This window comes from Falco cherrug, chromosome 1 (assembly GCF_023634085.1).
Source record: "Falco cherrug isolate bFalChe1 chromosome 1, bFalChe1.pri, whole genome shotgun sequence".
Taxonomy (NCBI): Eukaryota; Metazoa; Chordata; class Aves; order Falconiformes; family Falconidae; genus Falco; species Falco cherrug.
In genome coordinates, this window is record NC_073697.1 from 83,792,178 (window position 1) to 83,810,438 (window position 18,261).

An 18,261-nucleotide genomic window follows, 5' to 3' on the forward strand; every position below is an offset into this window, starting at 1 on the left:
ACTGCTTATGTAAAAGTAAATTAACAATGTTTTTAAATAGAAACACTGGAGGCACCAAAGACAGAATTATGTTTATTCTTTTTTCTTTCAAATAAGAAAGTTCTCATGCAAGGAAAGCATTATGAAAATTTTAATTCCCTCTGATTTAGATTATATTTTCTGTAAAAGTTTATTCAAAATTATTGAAGAAGGAGGAAGTTCTATTTCTCTTAAATAAATGCTAACTTACATTATTCCTCTAAGAGACAGAGAAGACTTTGGAACTGCACACGAAGTCTTACTTTCAAAATTGTCTAAATGTTCTTCAGGCCCTTTTCGAGAATGAAATGTTGACATTAAATAATTTCAGAACATGCAAATACTTCACACATCATCTTTACAGAGAAAAAGCTCCTCTATAAACCTATGCCACAGAAACACTTCTGCTTTTTAAAAGAACACAAGTCATTAGTGAAGAGGGCAAAGGAGATCAGGAAAGAGCATGCTGTGGGTCAGTAGTCACAGAAACCACGGAGAGGCTGTATGGATAGTAAAAGCAAAACCTTTACATGATCAAAGATACACTCAACATAGGTTTGAACAATTAAGGTATATAGATACTAAAAGGAAAATGGTTAAATTGGGAAAATACAAACTGTCTGACCTCGTGTTGTACCTTTTTGCATTTTTCACAAGTTTTGTGTCTTCTATTAGATTATAACCCTTGTCTTGCAAGTGCTCCCTGCTTTCAAACACTTTGTGACCTTTACGGCTGAATGCCAAATTTACATAGGCTATATTGGGAACACATTTGCGTGTACAGAATACAAGACACTGAAGTTGTTATAATGGCCCAATTTACTGAGCTTGTGTCTAGTAAGCTCCAAGAAGTGAGTAAAATTTAATTTTTGTTCTTAATAAATGGTTATTATTATATTATACTATTATTCTGGGGAGGAAAAAAAATGAAACATTGCTTCTTCATGCAAACAGTCCAGGAAAGTCTGCCATAACCTCTCTGAATGGGCCTTACCATATAGTGATACGAGAAAATCCTGCTTTGACTTTTGAGAAGCTAGTCAACTCTGACATTACTTTGAACTCTTTGATCTTTTAAATCTGTATTATTTTTCACAGATTATAACGTCTGATGTGTTTATCTAATGCTTCAGAAATTACTATAGCTGTCTTGTCTGACCAGCAACCAATTTATGATGGCTATATCTTACCAGTCAAAGTGTAATGAGAATGAACATTCAGGGAAAGAAAGTATAACATATATCTTTTCATTTCCTTCCTTACTTAACTGTAAATGAGAACAGTTGGAAAACAAACTGAATTCTGATAAGTATTCATCAGAATTTGAAACTTGCAGCTGATTTGCTTGGAGGCAGAAAATAAGACATGTTAACTTAAAGCAAATCAGCTGCAAATTAGCAAATATACAGTTGTCATAAGTTTCCAAAATGTGATAGGGTTACACTATATTTGAGTTAAATAACAACAATATTAGTGTAGTAATCATTTATGCAACTGAGACCCCTGAAAAATTCAATCTATTAGTTCATTAAGTACACAACAACAAATAATTCCAGGTATTTGTATGTGCCTCATGTCTTTGTCACCTATATAGACATCAGAGAATAACAAGAATGTTATATCTATGCTAGTAATGATTCGTTTGATGCATAAATGTTGTGGAATATCAGCTACTGAACTACTCAACCTTATTTTATCATATCTTTTGAATTTTTGGTTGTCTGGGTTTCAAATTTTCCTGAAAGCAGCATCACAGTTTTGGGTCTGTTTATGACAGCAGAGTTCAGACAGAGGAAAGCAGGTGACAGCTCCCCATTACTTTTTTTGTTTGCTTGCTCTTTTTGTGTTTATGTTGTAACTTTATACTTTTGCAGATTTTATATTCTTTCAGGCCTGTGCTGTTCCGTAATAGCAAAACAAATACAAATGTCTGGACTAAGACTAGGTTTTGGACTAACTTGTTTTGTCTGGAGATTCAGTTGCAAATGAAACTAAATGTGGGCTTATTGTTGTCTACTCAAAGTGTATGTTTTTTAAATTAGAACTGTAATTAGCCAATTCAGCAGATTCAGTGCAGCTGATATTCTAGATGGGATGAGGTGTGGACTAAAAGCCCTTAGGTACTCTTATCTGTTCTTGATCTTTTCTTTCGTGTGAAATTTGTCAGGTTAAATTTGGGCTGGCAAACCTCAAGACAGCAAAAGCAAAGCTCAGTAATGCTACCAAGGAGTAAAGTACCCACAGAAAAGTACATCACAGCAGGGCTCAGTGGACTTCCTGATACAGAACTTGGATTTACTGTAACTTTTATGGCCTTAAAATATATTGAAATTCAGTCTCTAGTGAATATGCAGGAAGGCAAACTTAAATCATCACAACTTCCTTTCATTCCAGATGGTTTCTATAGGTTTCTGAAATTTACCTTCAACATAGAATGTATTTGTAGTTTTAAAATATATCATAACAATTCTTTTTGCTGATAGCTTTGGAAAAACACTGTAATTTCTTTAATGTAATTGTAATGTAGGGAAGTGTATTATATAGGTTCTATAAAACCTAAGCTCCTATACAAAGCTCCATTAGTCTTACTAAATGATAAAAAAGGGTAGGTCCAGACAAAGTATTCTGATTATTCAGGAAGTCCTAATTTTTTGTTGTTGTTCTGAGGGGTTTTCTTGTTTGTGTTGTGTTGAGGGTGTTGATTTTCTTTTTAACAGAGAGTACTCTTCTGAATGTGGAATTTGTTTAAGAAAATTTCTGAAAAAAGAGGGTGAGATTTTTATATCCTATTTCTGCATTATATTGTAAACTTGCAACATTAGCTGTTTTAAAAATCAACTTTAAGCAGTATCTAGCAATACCTGGGGCTGGAATTTAAGAACTTCTGCAAAGGCAGCTGTGATGCTATTTTTTCTGACACAGTAAACTTCAATAGTACTTTCTGTTTTTTCTCTCCAGTTTGTGAACTAATGCACACAGTATGAAACGCACTGTGGCTTCAGCATTATCAAGTAGATTGGTACTAAATCATGCGTTTCGTGACGTGTACTTCTAGAGCTCCTCAGTTACAGTTTAGTAGTGCAATCAAATGAGCTGCAAGTCACATTGGAATTTTTTCTCTACTTCTCTTGAGATCAGAATCTTAGGGTAGAGACACTCTCAGTACATGCGATAAGAGGAGAGAAGGAGGGGAGACGGATCGCTACATTACTTCCTTCATGCTATTTTTGGATATGACTAGCATTCCTCCCCTTACACACACCCTCTTTTTTCCCCAGCCCCCATCTCTTACATCCATTACAAGCTCATACAAACACTCTCACGTACTCTGAAGCAAAAGCAAGAGCAACAGTTGGACTGAAGCCAGAAGACTTAAACTCTGCTTCCTCATTGCCAGCAGGCTTTGTTCTTTGGAATCAGTCAGAACTAGGGAGAAGTCTTCATTGCCGATTGTGAGTGGTTGGAATTTGGCAGCTCAGCTGTCTTAATTTTTTCTGTGCTTTTCTGCAAACTAGGCTGAATTTAGAGCAGCAAAGATAAGAGCCGGGGATAGTCAAGAAATAAAGGATCCAGAGACCATCAGATATCAGCTTCTTTGTGGGGGGTGGGGGCCCAACTGTTCTGCAACGGTAAGTGGCAGCATTAAATGTGTATAAAGATGCAAGAAACAATAAGGTGTTTTAGCTGTTCTACTACAATAGAGGAGGGAGGAAAAGTATGTGAGTGAATATACAGTGTGTGCTCAGTTAGAGTGGTCTTGGAACAGTGCCTAGCAGTAAAATGTTCCTCATTTCTCTGTTTCCAAAAAGCACTGTAAGAATGTATGTATTTTAGCAAAATTCCTAAGTACCTGTATAATTCTGGAAAGTTTTCCAAATGGCTTTATTATCAGGTTTTCTGCAAGTCTGTTTTGCTTTGAACCATGTGCAGTATAGAGTAAATTTAACAGTAGAGTAACCCATTTGTTTTAAGTGCAAGAGCAGAACCTGGGAAGTAAATATCTTCCATCACAGAGGATACAAATAGAACTAAAGTTCAGGAGGATGGAGGAGTGAAAAGGGATGAGATGCTTCCTAAGACTGTTTAGGTTATATGAACCCAAAATAAACTTTTTTTTAAATTATTGGCATTCATTCAGAGCACACACACCCCCTCCTCCCCTCCCCTGCATTAGGAGCTGAGTGAATCTGGTTTTAAAAGCAAACTAGGGCATGCAAGCTAATGTACAGTGGAAAAGAGTGTATGCTTGGATAAATGATTCTGAGATGACAGGAACTGCAAAAAGAAACTTAGTTTTTCAGTAAGCAAAATTATTTAGCTGTTCTTGCCTTATGAAAGTGTTAACTGCTGCCTTTTAAGTTTACTGGCAGAATGGATTGCTTTATTAACAAGGACCTTTTTTTTTTCCACCTTCCTGTCTTGTCCTTTCTAGGAAGAGTTTTGTAATGATTGTCACAGTGGCAGGTTAATCCAAATGCCTTGCTTTCAGAAATGCCATCTAGCTGTCAAAGGAAATTCACTCTAGGGACCCATTTGTTTTAAAGCTACTGATAAGCTTTTCTGTCAGCATGCTATTATGTCTTGCTACCTAGGTTATCTTAATAAAGTGATAAATAAGAAACCCTTGAAATCCAAAACTTCAAATGTTTAATAGATTTGACGAAGGGGGAAGGACCAGGTGAATGAATGTACTTATGTACTTTAAAACAAACAAAAAAACATTACTGGGGCAACAGACCTGAAAAGAGGAAAGCTTTCCTTTCCTTTCCCTTAACTCTGGCTTCATCATCTACTTCAAGCAGTTATTCCAGTATTTTGTGTTGAAAAGGTGAGCAGTCCCTTCACCCTAACCCCTTATTAACTGCTGATTATGAAGGATTTGTGAAGGTGACTCTAGTCCCATGAAAAATATGCTGAATGAGCAAATGGGTGATTGTGCGAAGTATAGGAGGCACAGTCAATTAGCTGTTCATTTGAGGCCTGTAAATCTGTTTTTTCTGATTCAAAAAATCATTACCAAAACTCCCATTCTGACTTTCACACTTCGTTTGGAAGAATACTCTGCTTGGTGTGGTAATTTGTAAAAATGACCTGCTAAATTCTGTTATTATGGCATGACTGCAAAGCAGGGCTCAACAGGAGTGTGCAGTATGTTAGGATGTTGAGGATGTTTACTACACATTTTGTTTGTCATGTACTAAGGCACTTCTTTCTGTAGCAGTTACTAGCTCTATTTATGGCAAGTTATTCACTGAACTGGAATTGCACACTAGAACTAGCAAAGATTCTTTTTCAGAGCTAAAAATGGAACAGTGTTTTCCCGAGTCGGGCTCCCCCCTGCTGATGGCACCATGTCAGGTTGCCTCAGCAGCTGCTTTCAGTTTCACAATTTACATGGGTGCTATAATGACGTTTTTTCTCATTGATGTGGTGGAAAAATCTGACATCTTTATGCTGTTTTCCCTGCTTTGATATGTTAAAGCGTATTTTCTACTGACTGTGAGGTTTGGCAATGAGTGCTGAGCTCAGATGGGTCTGTACCAAAACCCCTGGATTCCAACATCCATGAAGTATGAGAAGGTTAATATAATAACTGGATCCAAGCGTCTTGGCTCTGGCCTATTCCTGTTTTAGATGCACATCGCTTTGGCCACATGTTTAAATTGTTTTTTGAGGTGATTAAGACTGAAAGAAATCTTGCAGGCTGCAGACTAGACTTTTAAAGAGGAAGTGGCATTTAAGAATCTTACAGTTAAAAAAAGCTTGCTCATTTGCTGCTTAAACTTGACTTTTAAGAGGCCCCAAGGAATTACATTCCTTTTCCTCTATTATAACTTCAGATGTAAGTAATATTTTGGAACTCTTTCTGAGATGTGCTGAGAAAGCTAAGGTGCTTTGTGCTTGTCATTCCTACTTGCTCAAGTGGAGCAGTGGAGAAAGCTACATCCAGGTAATACAAGTACCTCAAAGCGTTACTTTGATCCTAAGTGATCTGTCTGTAAGTTTTTAACAAAGTGCCTTATCCATACGCATCTATGCAAAAAATTGTGGTAGCCCATGGTAAAAAACACTGTAACTCAGTGTAAGGGGATGCACAGATTGTTACTGAAATCATAGTTATTCTGCTCTTTTAATTGATAAGCTTCTCCAAGTCTGGCTAGCTTAATGGATTCAATGGCTCTCTGTGAATGCAATTGCACATTTATCTGCCAGCTGCCTGTGGTATCTCTGCTTCAGCAAGGAAAGCTGTTCTTGTGCTGTGTTGGCTCATTGTGGTTTGTGGCACACAGAACTGATTTATTAGGCAGTAGTTGCATTTTTCCCTTTTTTCTTTGAATGATTGAACTGTGATGTCACTCTTTGTCTTGGCTTTAACCTTTTAAAGAATTTTTTGTTGTTGTTTTTTTTTCTGCAGACTATTCTCTTAACAACTAGGGAAGTGGGAAATATCCCAATGTTCATTGCAGAGCAACTCTGTCTACCCCAGCACATTCCAGGGCCACCGAATCATTTGTGGTGAGAGTGATTCAGATCTGGTTAAGATGATTTAAAAGAAAGGTTATGGGCATACTGCAGTTGTGCATTTAAGAAAATACAGAGAGTATTTTACTGCCTGATTGAGACCACATGGCTCCAACTTAGACTTTTTTTTAACATGGAAATTGTTGGCTGGATGTACTCAAACGATTTTTTTTTTAATTGCCTAGAGGCTAAGAGTTGGGATCATAGCATTTAGTGGTAAGGTCAGGGTTAAAACAAACAGTTTTTAATGTTCTTTTGAATAAAAAGATAAATGGCTTCTTTGAATATTTTGCATAGAATACAAGCGTGCCTCTCTTAAATGAGAGCAAATGGATCTCAGGAATTCTTTTGGACATTACAAGGGAATTTGTGACCTGATTCGAGAGAGGGGGAGAAGGAGATGAGGGAAGATTTCCCTGTCATAAATCACAGTAAATATGTTCCATTCCAAATACGTTACGGAAAGTATGAAAAGTAAAAAGGAAGGACAATGCCCTTTTTGATTGTATACAGTTTAATTACTTGCTCTCAAAGTTAGCATTTTGGGCTGCTCTTAAAAAGAGTGAAAAGTTTATATTATTAAACACTTTATTAAAATGTTGTAATTATCTAGAACAAAGTATATCCCTAATCTGAAGGATGAGATTGTAATAATCTATATCGTAGGTACTTTGTACTATGATATTCTTTTTATGCTTATTGTTTATTCTGAGATAGATACTTTTAATAAAACCTTGTTCTTCCCTCAGTACTCTCGTAGTTCTTTCTTCTCCATTATATCCTTTCTCCCATAAACTGATGCATAGCATTTGATATAAGGTTTTCACACAAATCTCCCTCAAATGTGAGTATTTTATTATGAATATATTTTATACAGATACTTCCTAAATGGGGAAAAAAAGTCCATGGAGCTTCAAATTTAGAAAACAGATCAAAATTTATAGCATTGAAAAATACTGTTTATTCTTGCCTCTGGTTGGAACATGAAGAAAATTACAACTGCAGTTCTGCATACATGGTAACTTCTCTAGAAATAATCTGTTAGTATTGTTTTACAGCGGCAATTGCAATAAACAACGGTTACAAGCTTTTTCCTATCTTTAAGTATTGGGTTAGTAAATTTAGCTGGCAGAAACTGGGAAAGAAAGCCAAAAGAGAATAATCAGTCATATAGTTGCGTACATCCTTTTGAACTAGTTTCTTGCTTAACATTACTTCTCTAATTTCCAAGACAGATGTGAACTTTGTTCTTCACTAAAAAAAGGATAAAAACTAAAAAAACCCCAACCTTTAACCAGGGTTCATGAATCATGGTTAGTTAATTTCTGCCTCACATAAACTACAATGTAAATGTTTAAAAGTTATTTGGAGATTTTTTGTAATTGTGAAGTGCACAGTGCGGATGGGAAAGCTATTAGTATTTCTGAATAACTGAGAACTAACCAGAAATCAAAATGTATACTACAGCACCTTAACTTTCCTTCCTCTGATAAGTTAAAGTGTTGTGTCAATGTACAGTTTTACTGTGTTAATGTAAATGAGATATGTAAATTATGTAGATATAACTGGAATTGGTATTATCCTAGACAGTCCTAACTGTAATGTGGATAAAACAGTACAGTTTTTCTACCAACCCCCCACCCCCCCCCAAAAAAAAGGAGGCACGATCTTTATGGTGCTCAGTATGTAAAGGCGTCTTGTGCCAGAAGTCTGACAAATTCCAGGGCCTCTCAGTGCTTTAAGGATTGAGTGAAGCAGAGGTGGTAAGATTCTGCTGCATAGTATAGGTGGGAATATCCCTGTGTTTTCATATAAAGACCAGAATATTCTGTTCTTTGAGACACCTCTAGGCCAGCTTTGATAGGTCCACTGAGGGTATGCAGGTATTAATCTGTAACTAGATTGACATTTGTCATTCTTCCCAAATGTAATGACTATTTACATGGCTTTCCTGACTGTAATGCTGGAGCAACCTGCATTGCACTGCTCATATGTGAAATAGATCTCCTCTCTTTAGTTTTTCAAACAGCGGAAGAGGCATGATGGAAGAGGGCTGGAAATAAGGATCAAGGAATTCCAGGATTTACATGGGCCGCAGCAAGCCTATATAAATTCTAGTAATTGCAAAAAAGACACCTCAAAGCAGTCTTGGGCGTTGACCTTCAGCCTGCTGGATTCCTCTGGAACTTCTGATTTTTCCAATAAAACCAGCTTTTGGTACTGTTTCATATTTCAGTTTTCATAATGGTTGTGAAAAATACACATGGTATGCTTGAGGCATACAAATGCAATACAAATACTAAACTAGGGTGTATTGGTAGGTGGGAAGAATCTTGGAAGTGAATGTTAGGATCAAGCGGGCACTGGCCATAGCTATGCTGATAGTAACCAAAGCACAAAGCAAGGGTACATGCATGCTTTTGGATCATACCGTATTGACAGCTGACAACCATGGGTATAAGCTTGTCTGGTAAGGCTGAGACCAAAGTCTCAAGTGACAGTCAAGCTGTGTCTTGCAGCTAGTGAGAGAGTGTAAAGGTGCTTTAACTGATACCTGAACAGACAGCAGAAGTTAATCGATTAGGAAAAGGTGATGCCTAGTCCTCAGGTTTAGGTGGTGAATGTAATCCTGCTCTAAAGAGTCCTTGTGGGTTTTGAAATGCACAATAATGGAGCAGTTAACCCTAATGACAGGTATTTATTTGCATAAACCAAGTAAATAGGTCAGATTTTGCCTGTGCTGTGTGATTTCTGTAAAGGGATGCTGTGCATAAGGATGCTGAGGAAATGGTGCCATACATTTTGCTGCCTTGGTAGAACTGAGGTTCTGAAGACAGACAATTTTCCTTCCCCACACTTTCCTTCCTTTTATCTGCTGTTTCAACTAGACCCTTTCACACAGTACACTCTAAATCTGTCCTATGACACCACAGATGCTATCTGGGAGTACAAAGTCTTGAACCTTACTTTAGCTCTTTTAATGGGTAGTTTCTTGCGATGTCTGTAATTGTACTTACCGCCAAGTTAGGATATAAGGAAATAGCATGCCAAAGAAAAGTAGTTACTTGTAAAGACGACAGCTGTTACATAGAGATCAAGCTGGTTTGTTGGGTTTTTTTCCTACCAGCAACTGTGAAAAAATGTGTTTGATAATTTTACATTAGGAATCAGAATAAGTATAATCATCATCGCTGATGTATTGTTTTGCTAGTTAATGTTGGAAATTAGTTCAGAAAGCTTCCAGTTTCAGTCCAGACCAGTAGGCTTAGAAACTATTTAACATGTTACAAAAGTGGGTTGGCAAGGTGTCTGAATTGTTCGCTGTATTGCAATGATTATACAGCTGACCTCAGATCTAGCTTTAATAATTTCCTCTCCTGAATTTCTATATAAATAGTTTTCTCAACATTTTCCAGTTGTCCTTATGTAAAGAAAGTGGTCAATGATGCTGAGTCGGAATAAACAAATTTAAAAATGCATGCAAGATAGCATGAATTAGCTGCATGGATGTAGCAGAATTCAGCCTATTTGGGAAAGACTTCATCCCTAAGTTAAGAACAACATTTGACAAAAAAAGTAACCGTTTAAAAATAGTACAAATTAGCTCCATTATTTCTAGGACTTGATTATTTAACTCCTTTTGGCTTCTGGTATGTCAAGCAAATGTGAAAGGAAAAATTCAAAAGTAATAAAACTTAAGAAAACACTATATGGGAAGATAAGTATGAAAATTGAACTTGAATGATCAGCATTTCTGCTTTTGCTCACTATTTCAGACATTACTAAAGAAAAACATTCAAAACTCAAAATTGTCAGGACCCCAGAACAGCAGAATAGTCTCTATTTACAAAATTCTGATTTTATTTATGAAAAAGAAAATGTTAGGAAATTGTTGGTTATAAAAAGCAAACAAACAAACAGGACCCAAAGAACCAGAGTTAAGTGGTTACTACTGATTTTTTTTTTTTTTTTTTTTTTTTTTTTTTTGGTAAAAAACAGAAGGTATGTGAATTTTTTTCTGAGATTTTGTATATACATTGTCAGGTACCTTACAGAAACACAGAAAAAACACATTTCATTTTCCTGATAGTCCTGAGGGCACTTGCATGAGGATTTTGTGTTAAGGTTTTTTCTGTGGACTAGAGTGATTGATTTACAATACTTCTTAGCTTCTTCCTCTTTTTAAGTATTATGGTTTTCAGAAGTATTATTGCTTCATCTGAAATGTGTGTTGCCAGCCATGAACTTGCCACTCACTCACTCACCACAATCTTATTAAATGCAGTCTGTCTTATGTACAGAATTTAAGCTGCATAAATGCTATGTTATCCTTACAACTCTCCAACTTCTTCTTTACTTTTAACTCTTTACAGTCCTTCTGGAAGATTATACCTGGCAGTTCTGTAAGAGGTTTCCCTCCCCATGTAAGAAATAATGACAGCATGCTAGTTCAAAATCTGTTTCTGGTCAAAGTATATAGTTATAATGGATAGCTAAGAGCAGCATTTAATTTCTAGACAATATGTATTCCATTTCAGCCAGAAAAGCTGTTATGTTAATCCTACGAGCCTCAATAGTTCTTTGGGTCTAAAAAATGTTTGGTTTTACATCTGATTATTAAATACTTGCTTTTTTAACCTGCTGTAACTGTCTTCACTGCTTTTAATTTCCTTTCTCTTCTTCCCTTCCATGATCATGTTAATTTCCTATCAAATACCAGAAGTGGTAACTTGATGTAAGCTTAGGTCTGCATAAGCCAAGTGATGGTATCTGCAATGTTAGTGAACAGTCATTTAGTGTGTGCACTAGAGACTTTGGTGCATAACTGCCCTCAGAGTTGATGGAAGGTGGTCACATAAAATCCTTCTGCAACATTAGGCAAACAGACCCCTAAGAATGAAGCTCCAGTATTTCATGGCCACACAGTGCTGTGTAGTAACTTAAATCAGTCTCTTAATTCCCAGCTACTAGCTTTTTAAAAGGTGAATAATAAACTTTTGGCTAACAATCCATCTGGTAACACAAAGTCAGAACCTGCTTTGATTCTTGAGACCTGCTCAGTGCATGGAAGATGGTCTTAGAGTTAAGACAGTGGAAACTGAGTCCAGAGCTGGCTCTTAACTTTCTTGGGTGACAGTGGGCAAAGTGCTTAACTTCAATTTCTCAATAATAAAACATATTTAATAATCTCATGTTCAATTATAGTTTCAGTGCTCGAAGTCCTATTCATTGAGCTTTTCTTCAGAGAAACATTTTTATTCAGCTACCTTATATATGAAAACATTTATTGTGCAATTGCCGATATTCACTGTAGATGAGTGGAAACTGTTGTTCTGAACCATTAGATCCTGTCTAGACTGTCGTTACCAGGTGGCTCAATGCCTATATTCAGTAAGATGTGCCATGTGCTAGACACTCTGGAAAATTGTGGTGAATGTTCTTACTGAAAATACACATGAGGGCTTGCCTAACCTAACAGAATGGGAAAAAATGGATGAGGGGAAGGAAAGGTGGAATAAAATGAGGGAGACATAACTACGCTTCTCTAGTTGGCTCTTCCAGCACACTGAAGCTGAGAACGGTCCATATGAAACCAGGAATGTTATCTCTAATACCATATGTATGTTTTTTCTGAAGCACTAAACTCCAACTGTGGTCTCATATGCTTCCCCTGCTACTGACTCTTAGTACAGAGCTGGCTGCATTTGGAGACTACTTTTTCAAATGTATGGGTTATCTTTCTGTAACTTCATTTAAACAAGTATTTAGGGATGTTCAATAGAAAATAAAATAGGCAGAGTTTTCTGGATTATCTTTGGAATCCAATTTTATGAATTTGTATGTATGTATTTGCATGTGTGGCAAAGGGTTCCTTTAGCCACAGGGTGAAAAATATGGAACAACATCTCTACTTTGGAAAGCTAATATTCTGATTTTTTGGGGAAGAGATTATAATCTTTGCATGAAACAAAACGGCAAATCAATCAGTTTCTGCTGGCACAAGTACAGACACGAGCAGAAGGGATCTGCTTGACTTGCTGACAAATGAATTAGTGGAACAATCTGAAATACAGGTAACGTCTACCACACTTTGTCTTCGGGGTAGGATGTTCCAGGCCCAAGAAGGAAGTTGTACAAAACCAGTCAATTTAATTACCTGTCAGAAAGGAAGAAATTATTGCTCAGTGTCTAGCATTTCATGCCCTAAAACTATGGGGGCTCCTATGTAGTAGCTAGTTAAATGCAAAAAGTGTGTGTTTCAGGTGCTGGGTTTTTTCTTGTGTTCATTGCTTAATTCTGTATAGAGTGTTTTAGTTCTGTGATAATCCTCTGAGAGTGCATATATATACACACCCACACACATATATGTAAACTGAATTACTTTAAAAAATAAATGAAAGCATCTACAATAATATTAGGGATAGAATTGCAGAGTCAGCTATTAAATTTTTATGACTGTGCTTCCTCATTCTTCACATTTCTAAACTGTTCTGTCTTTGTACTTTGATACATGGAAGCAGCTTCCATGTTTATTGGCATTGGAGGCAAGCTATTGCCTATATTGCACTGGAGATTGAAACATACAAGATAGTTCAGAAGAAAAAAAAAATGTTTCCAGCCAAACATGAAGCCTAAAAAGAGAAAATGAAAGAGTTACATGGAATGCTAAAGGAATGCAACGAATGTACATTAGCTGTATGTACTATGCCTGTTTGAATTTGAATTTGTACTTCACTTTATTCTTCCTACCACATACTGCTCATAGCACCTACCATTTTAGCGTTAAGTCTTCTGAAATACACATAAATATACTACAAAACTACTGTATGAACATTCATTTCCTAAATCTACTGTCCTGCTTCTTGGCTTTTGTTTTGTTTTTTATTAACCCATTATGCAGAGTTGAATTTGTAGATACGTCAGAAGGACAAAGAATTTTCCTTTTTAATGTATTGTAAATAATTGTGCAAATTTCAGACCAGATTATGATCCATTAGTATTCACAGGGTTTACTTTGTAATTTTTTCTTTTTTTTTCTTTTTTTCCTTTTTTTTTCTTTTTTTTTAAACTCTGAAACCCAGAGAGTTTACAAATGGTTTTATTACTGTATTCATGAAACAACCATTTTCCAAACCTAGGTGGTGTAATTTGAGAGCTAATAACAAGTGGAAATTTGCAATTATTAAATTATTAAATTATTTTGCCATATCTCATATTTAATGATACTGAAAAAAACCTACATTTATCTATATAAAATACATGTTTAAAAATATAGAAATAACTTGGGTTATTGCAGCTTGCTGCTATTTCCAATTCAATCTTTTTTATCCCCCTTATATTTACAGGCTTTTATAATTAAATTTTGGGGTCTTACATCTGAGGAAAATAATACTAAGTGAAGGGACAAGATTTTTCAATCTTGACCTTTAACAGCTTAGCCTCCTGAAGTTGAGGGCAGTTTGTTGTGAGGTAGTATTGGTTTTGTTCTGAAGGAAATTTGTTTCAATTCCAACACATAACAGGAGCTTGAAAAAATGACGTATTGTCAAGTGCAGCCATCCAAGGTGCTGAGTGATTGCTTTCATTATTGAAATACACAACTGTAGTAGTAGTAGAGCAAAGAATTCTTTTGGCTCTTCAGTTGTGCCATAAGGTGCCTACTCTGACTTTTGAGGAGAGTAGTAGTTTCCCCTTTGATTATTATTCCAATTTATCCTTCTTCAGTCTGGCTAACCTGTGAGGTGGCAGAGTTGTTTCTTAGGCACCCACAAAGAAGCTCTAGCCATCTTTGCACAGACTGCATGTCATCTCAAAAGCCACTTCAGGAGATATATCATTTCAGAGGTATGGCTGAGTTGTAAGTGGTGGTAGTACCCATTTGTGTGCTAGGAACTCAAGCTTAGTCAATCAGAAGATGATTTAAAATATCCTGCTATAGACCCGAGGATGTCAGGTACAAAGTAATGCTCCATAAAATAGCAAAGTGTGAAGAAACTGACAAGAAGAGATTGTGTAGGGAAATTGTTACATTAAATGTTGTTAATCACTTGTTCTGCAATAAGATTTCTGAATTTTCTGCACAAATGGCTGCTATTAAGAATCTCGTTAAATTAACCTGCAGTTATCTAATGGGTCCAAGAGCTTTAAAAAATGTCTTACAGATAAAAGTATGGAAACCTGAGTATCTTAAATTGCATATAAATTATTCTTTGGTTTTTATTCATGCTTTTCATTTACATATTTGAATATGGACACATAATTTGTAAATTTATAGATGCCCAAAATCAGTGCTTATAGAATTTACTCAATGACATGAGAAGACATTGTTACATTTAAGTAACAAGCTGGATATGTGGCAAATAATCAACATGCTTGTTTTAAAAGGTGGTTTGCAGTTTGCACTACATAATTGGTCCTTAAATTGCACAGTATTTTCTCTTTCTTGATCCAATGATTACCCAAATATAGAATAAACTGATTTATCTGTCCGCACCTATTTGTCAGTTGAATTGCTGCATCTGAAAGTGTCCCATTTATGGCACAGGCTTGTGCCCTAAAAAGGAAGAGAGAATTCTGTGTAAGGTTTCTGAAACTGTGAAATCTATGGCTTACACCTACACCTGGTCTTCAGGAAATACGCAGTTAGGATCGAGAGTAATCATACAGTACTTTGTGTTGTAGTGATAGACAAAAATAAGGAAAATAAATAAATCTTTCAGGGCAAAGATAAATCAAAATAGGATATGAGGTAGGATTAAAACTTTGGACTTCAGAAATGGAAAATAAGTTATTCAGCATATAGTTCAGCATTCTGTTATTTCATATATGAAGGCTGACTGTAACATAAGCAATAGTTTTTTAGAATCAATTTCTTTATGAGCATAAGACACTTGTTCATTCTGGTTAGAGAAGAAAATATACAGATTTTTGCTTTAATACTGACTGCTTCTTTGGCCAGTTAAAGAAATACGATCTCCTTGCTGTTCTTACTGAATAAATATAGCTGCACAGATGTCTTTGTTCTGCATGATGAAACAGGAATACCTGAAATGTGGTATCTCATTTAGATACCACTGGATGCATTTGTGAAATATCATTTGCCCCAACACCACAGTACTGTCAACAAGAGTCACTTTCCTGGTTTCTCTGCCATATGGCATAAATGTACCTATGTGGCTTTGAAGCCAGTTCAACAAGAAAGTTGCTAGATGCTTTTCATTATTCTTCTATTAAATATTTAGTTATCTTCTTTATAATCAGAGTTCGAAAAAAAATAGTGAACATAGCCAGTTTTTTAAAAAGTTGCTCCTGTAGGGAGTAGCAAATAGTGAACATTACCTTATCCTCCTACACAGCCTGTTATGTCAGAGAAGTTTATTACTCACAAATAAACAGCTTTGGACTACATATCCAAATAAGTCATACAGCAGGTACTTCTTTTCTATATGATATATTATACCTGGTTTCTATAAAGAAAAAATTAGCATTAAATATCTTCATTGTAGGCATGGAATGTAATTCACTTTTCATCTTTCAGTCTCACCACTTTTTCCTTTGCATCCAGATATTTTATTCATCACATCATGTATATCTTCTAAACTTTTATAAGAATGCAGGATAAACAGAGACATGCAATTTATAAAAAAGAATTTTTACTAAATTAGAATGGTTTTGTTTTATTAACTCATTCTTGCTATAATTTCCGATAATACATAGTCAAATTATGATAAATGTAAAAAAAAAAAAAATCAATTTATTTATTTTAATTACTTCTTATGCTTCTCCCACATGAAGGCCACATCTTTATGACTCTCAAAAAAAAAAAAATCTAAACAGAGCTGCAGAACTGTAAGCAAAAAAAACCCCGAAACAAAACCAAACAAAACCCCCCAACTATTTGTGTTTCAGGACAAATTTATTTGAAGTATGTATGTTGTTACTGGTAACTCTGTTATGAACTGCCTATACAAATAATGAAATTGTATGTTGCACAAAAATGGAGCAGTGTGCAAAGAACATAAGCATCTGAATAATCTGATTCATGCAGCGTATTCTAGATCTTATATGGCAAAGTTAATTTTTTTAAAAATCAAGTCAAATTCTTTAAGTAGTAATGTTTTACAGTGTGGAAGTGTTGGACTGCTTAACTTAAATGCAGAAAAAACAAAATGGAAGTTGCACAATATTGTGATGGAAATGCTGACTCTGCCAGTATAGGAATGTCAGAGTATTTCATTTTAACTTTTCTTGCTGGACATACTTAACACCACTAAGGATAAGATTACTTTTTAATTTGCAACTTATCTCTCTGCACTTTTTGTAGCGGTCAGAGTTCCCTATTATAATTCTTCCCTAAGGCTGTATCTTAGAGTTTCACTTCAGCTGCCATTTTAAATTAACTTTTAAGAGTGTGCTGAAAGGAAAACCTTTCTATTCCTCAGTGACTCTCAAAAAACACAAGTTCCAGCAGGATTATGCATTAGAGAGAACCTTGAACTGTTTTTCTTAAGGCCCTGGTGCTTACTCAGTCAGTGTACTGTTCAACTCTGTTTATATTTTGTTCACAGTCATTAAAATCCCAGGCACACGTGCTCATATGTATTTCCATGCGCGGAGGGTTATGAGGACATAAAGAAGAATGAACAAGAAAGACATATTGTGTGAATTCCTACTTGATGTCAGTGTGCATGGACTGCTGCTCACCTGGCATCTGACTGTCCTTTTTTGTTTGCTGTTTTACCATCATACAATAATGTAGCCAGTGGAAGAGCAAAGTATGGTTTGAAGTGTGAAAAGCGAGGATCTTAATCATTGTTCCCCTGCTACCAAAATACCTCTGGTTCGCTTTCTTGGAGTATTGACTTTCCAGTCTAGTGATTGTGTTTCAGTGCCTGCATTAAATACTTAATTGCTATCATTTTAACATACAAGAGATATAATGCAGGTGAAAAACTAAGCACAGCTGGAGAAAAGGAAAGGCAAAGAGTGGTACAGTGGAAATACAGTCAGGAAGATAAATTGAGAGAAGAGAATGAAGAAGAAGGTAGAAGAGAACAGAGAAATTCAATGTAATTTGAAAGGTGGCAAGATACATAATGACTAATAAAATTAATTCCAGTTACATAAAATGTATATTCCTTTTATTGGCTTTTTTGTTTGCCAGCCTTTGTCTAACATCTTACGGTAGTTTCTGTTCTCTTTCAAGGGGATCTTTCCCTATAAATTTGCACGAATGCTAGCGTGGCCTGCAGGAATGCACCTAGGATGCAAGCTTGAGTTCTTATTCTGTAGACTGATATGTATACACATATGGAAACGTTTTTGTTGGTCTTTCTGCCTGTTTGGTTTCTATCTGGACTTCTTATACAATATTGAGGACCTACAACAAAGGGATAGGGAAATGAGTAGGTACTTTTTGTACTTAATATCCAGAACCTGTGAAATACATGTCTTTTTAAACCGAAGGTCTTTCTACAGGAAATTCTCTTTTTCACAAAGCATCTGCAATGAGTCCACTGCACTTTCAGTGTTTCTTGGTTTTGGTTTGGTTTGGGGTATTTTGGCTCTCCAAAAGCGTTATTGTTTTCTCACAGCTAGATAATAATCCTCTAACCCAAGAGGATCAGTAGGTTGGAATAGACTGGACATGAGTTAATGCTGCCCTAGTTAGCATAAAGCTGGAATTTCCTTGCAAGACTTGCTTTATGGCTGTTTTTCTGT

At 35.8% G+C, this 18,261-nt stretch overlaps 1 protein-coding gene across 4 annotated transcripts in view; it reads left to right on the forward strand.

Annotated features, from left to right (window-relative positions):
• Positions 1-18,261, forward strand: part of LOC102046790 (palladin) — a 193,559-nt gene that overhangs the window by 47,041 nt on the left and 128,257 nt on the right. Inside the window, exons 1-2 of one of the 4 annotated variants that reach the window (XM_055706444.1) lie at positions 3,393-3,647; positions 6,434-6,534. The exons of 1 other annotated variant lie outside the window; for it this stretch is intronic. The gene's annotated coding sequence lies outside the window, so the exon portion shown is untranslated. Of the gene's footprint in view, positions 1-3,392; positions 3,648-6,433; positions 6,535-18,261 lie in introns of those variants that run through there. 2 more of the 4 variants (XM_027815185.2, XM_027815186.2) reach the window with 2 other exon arrangements.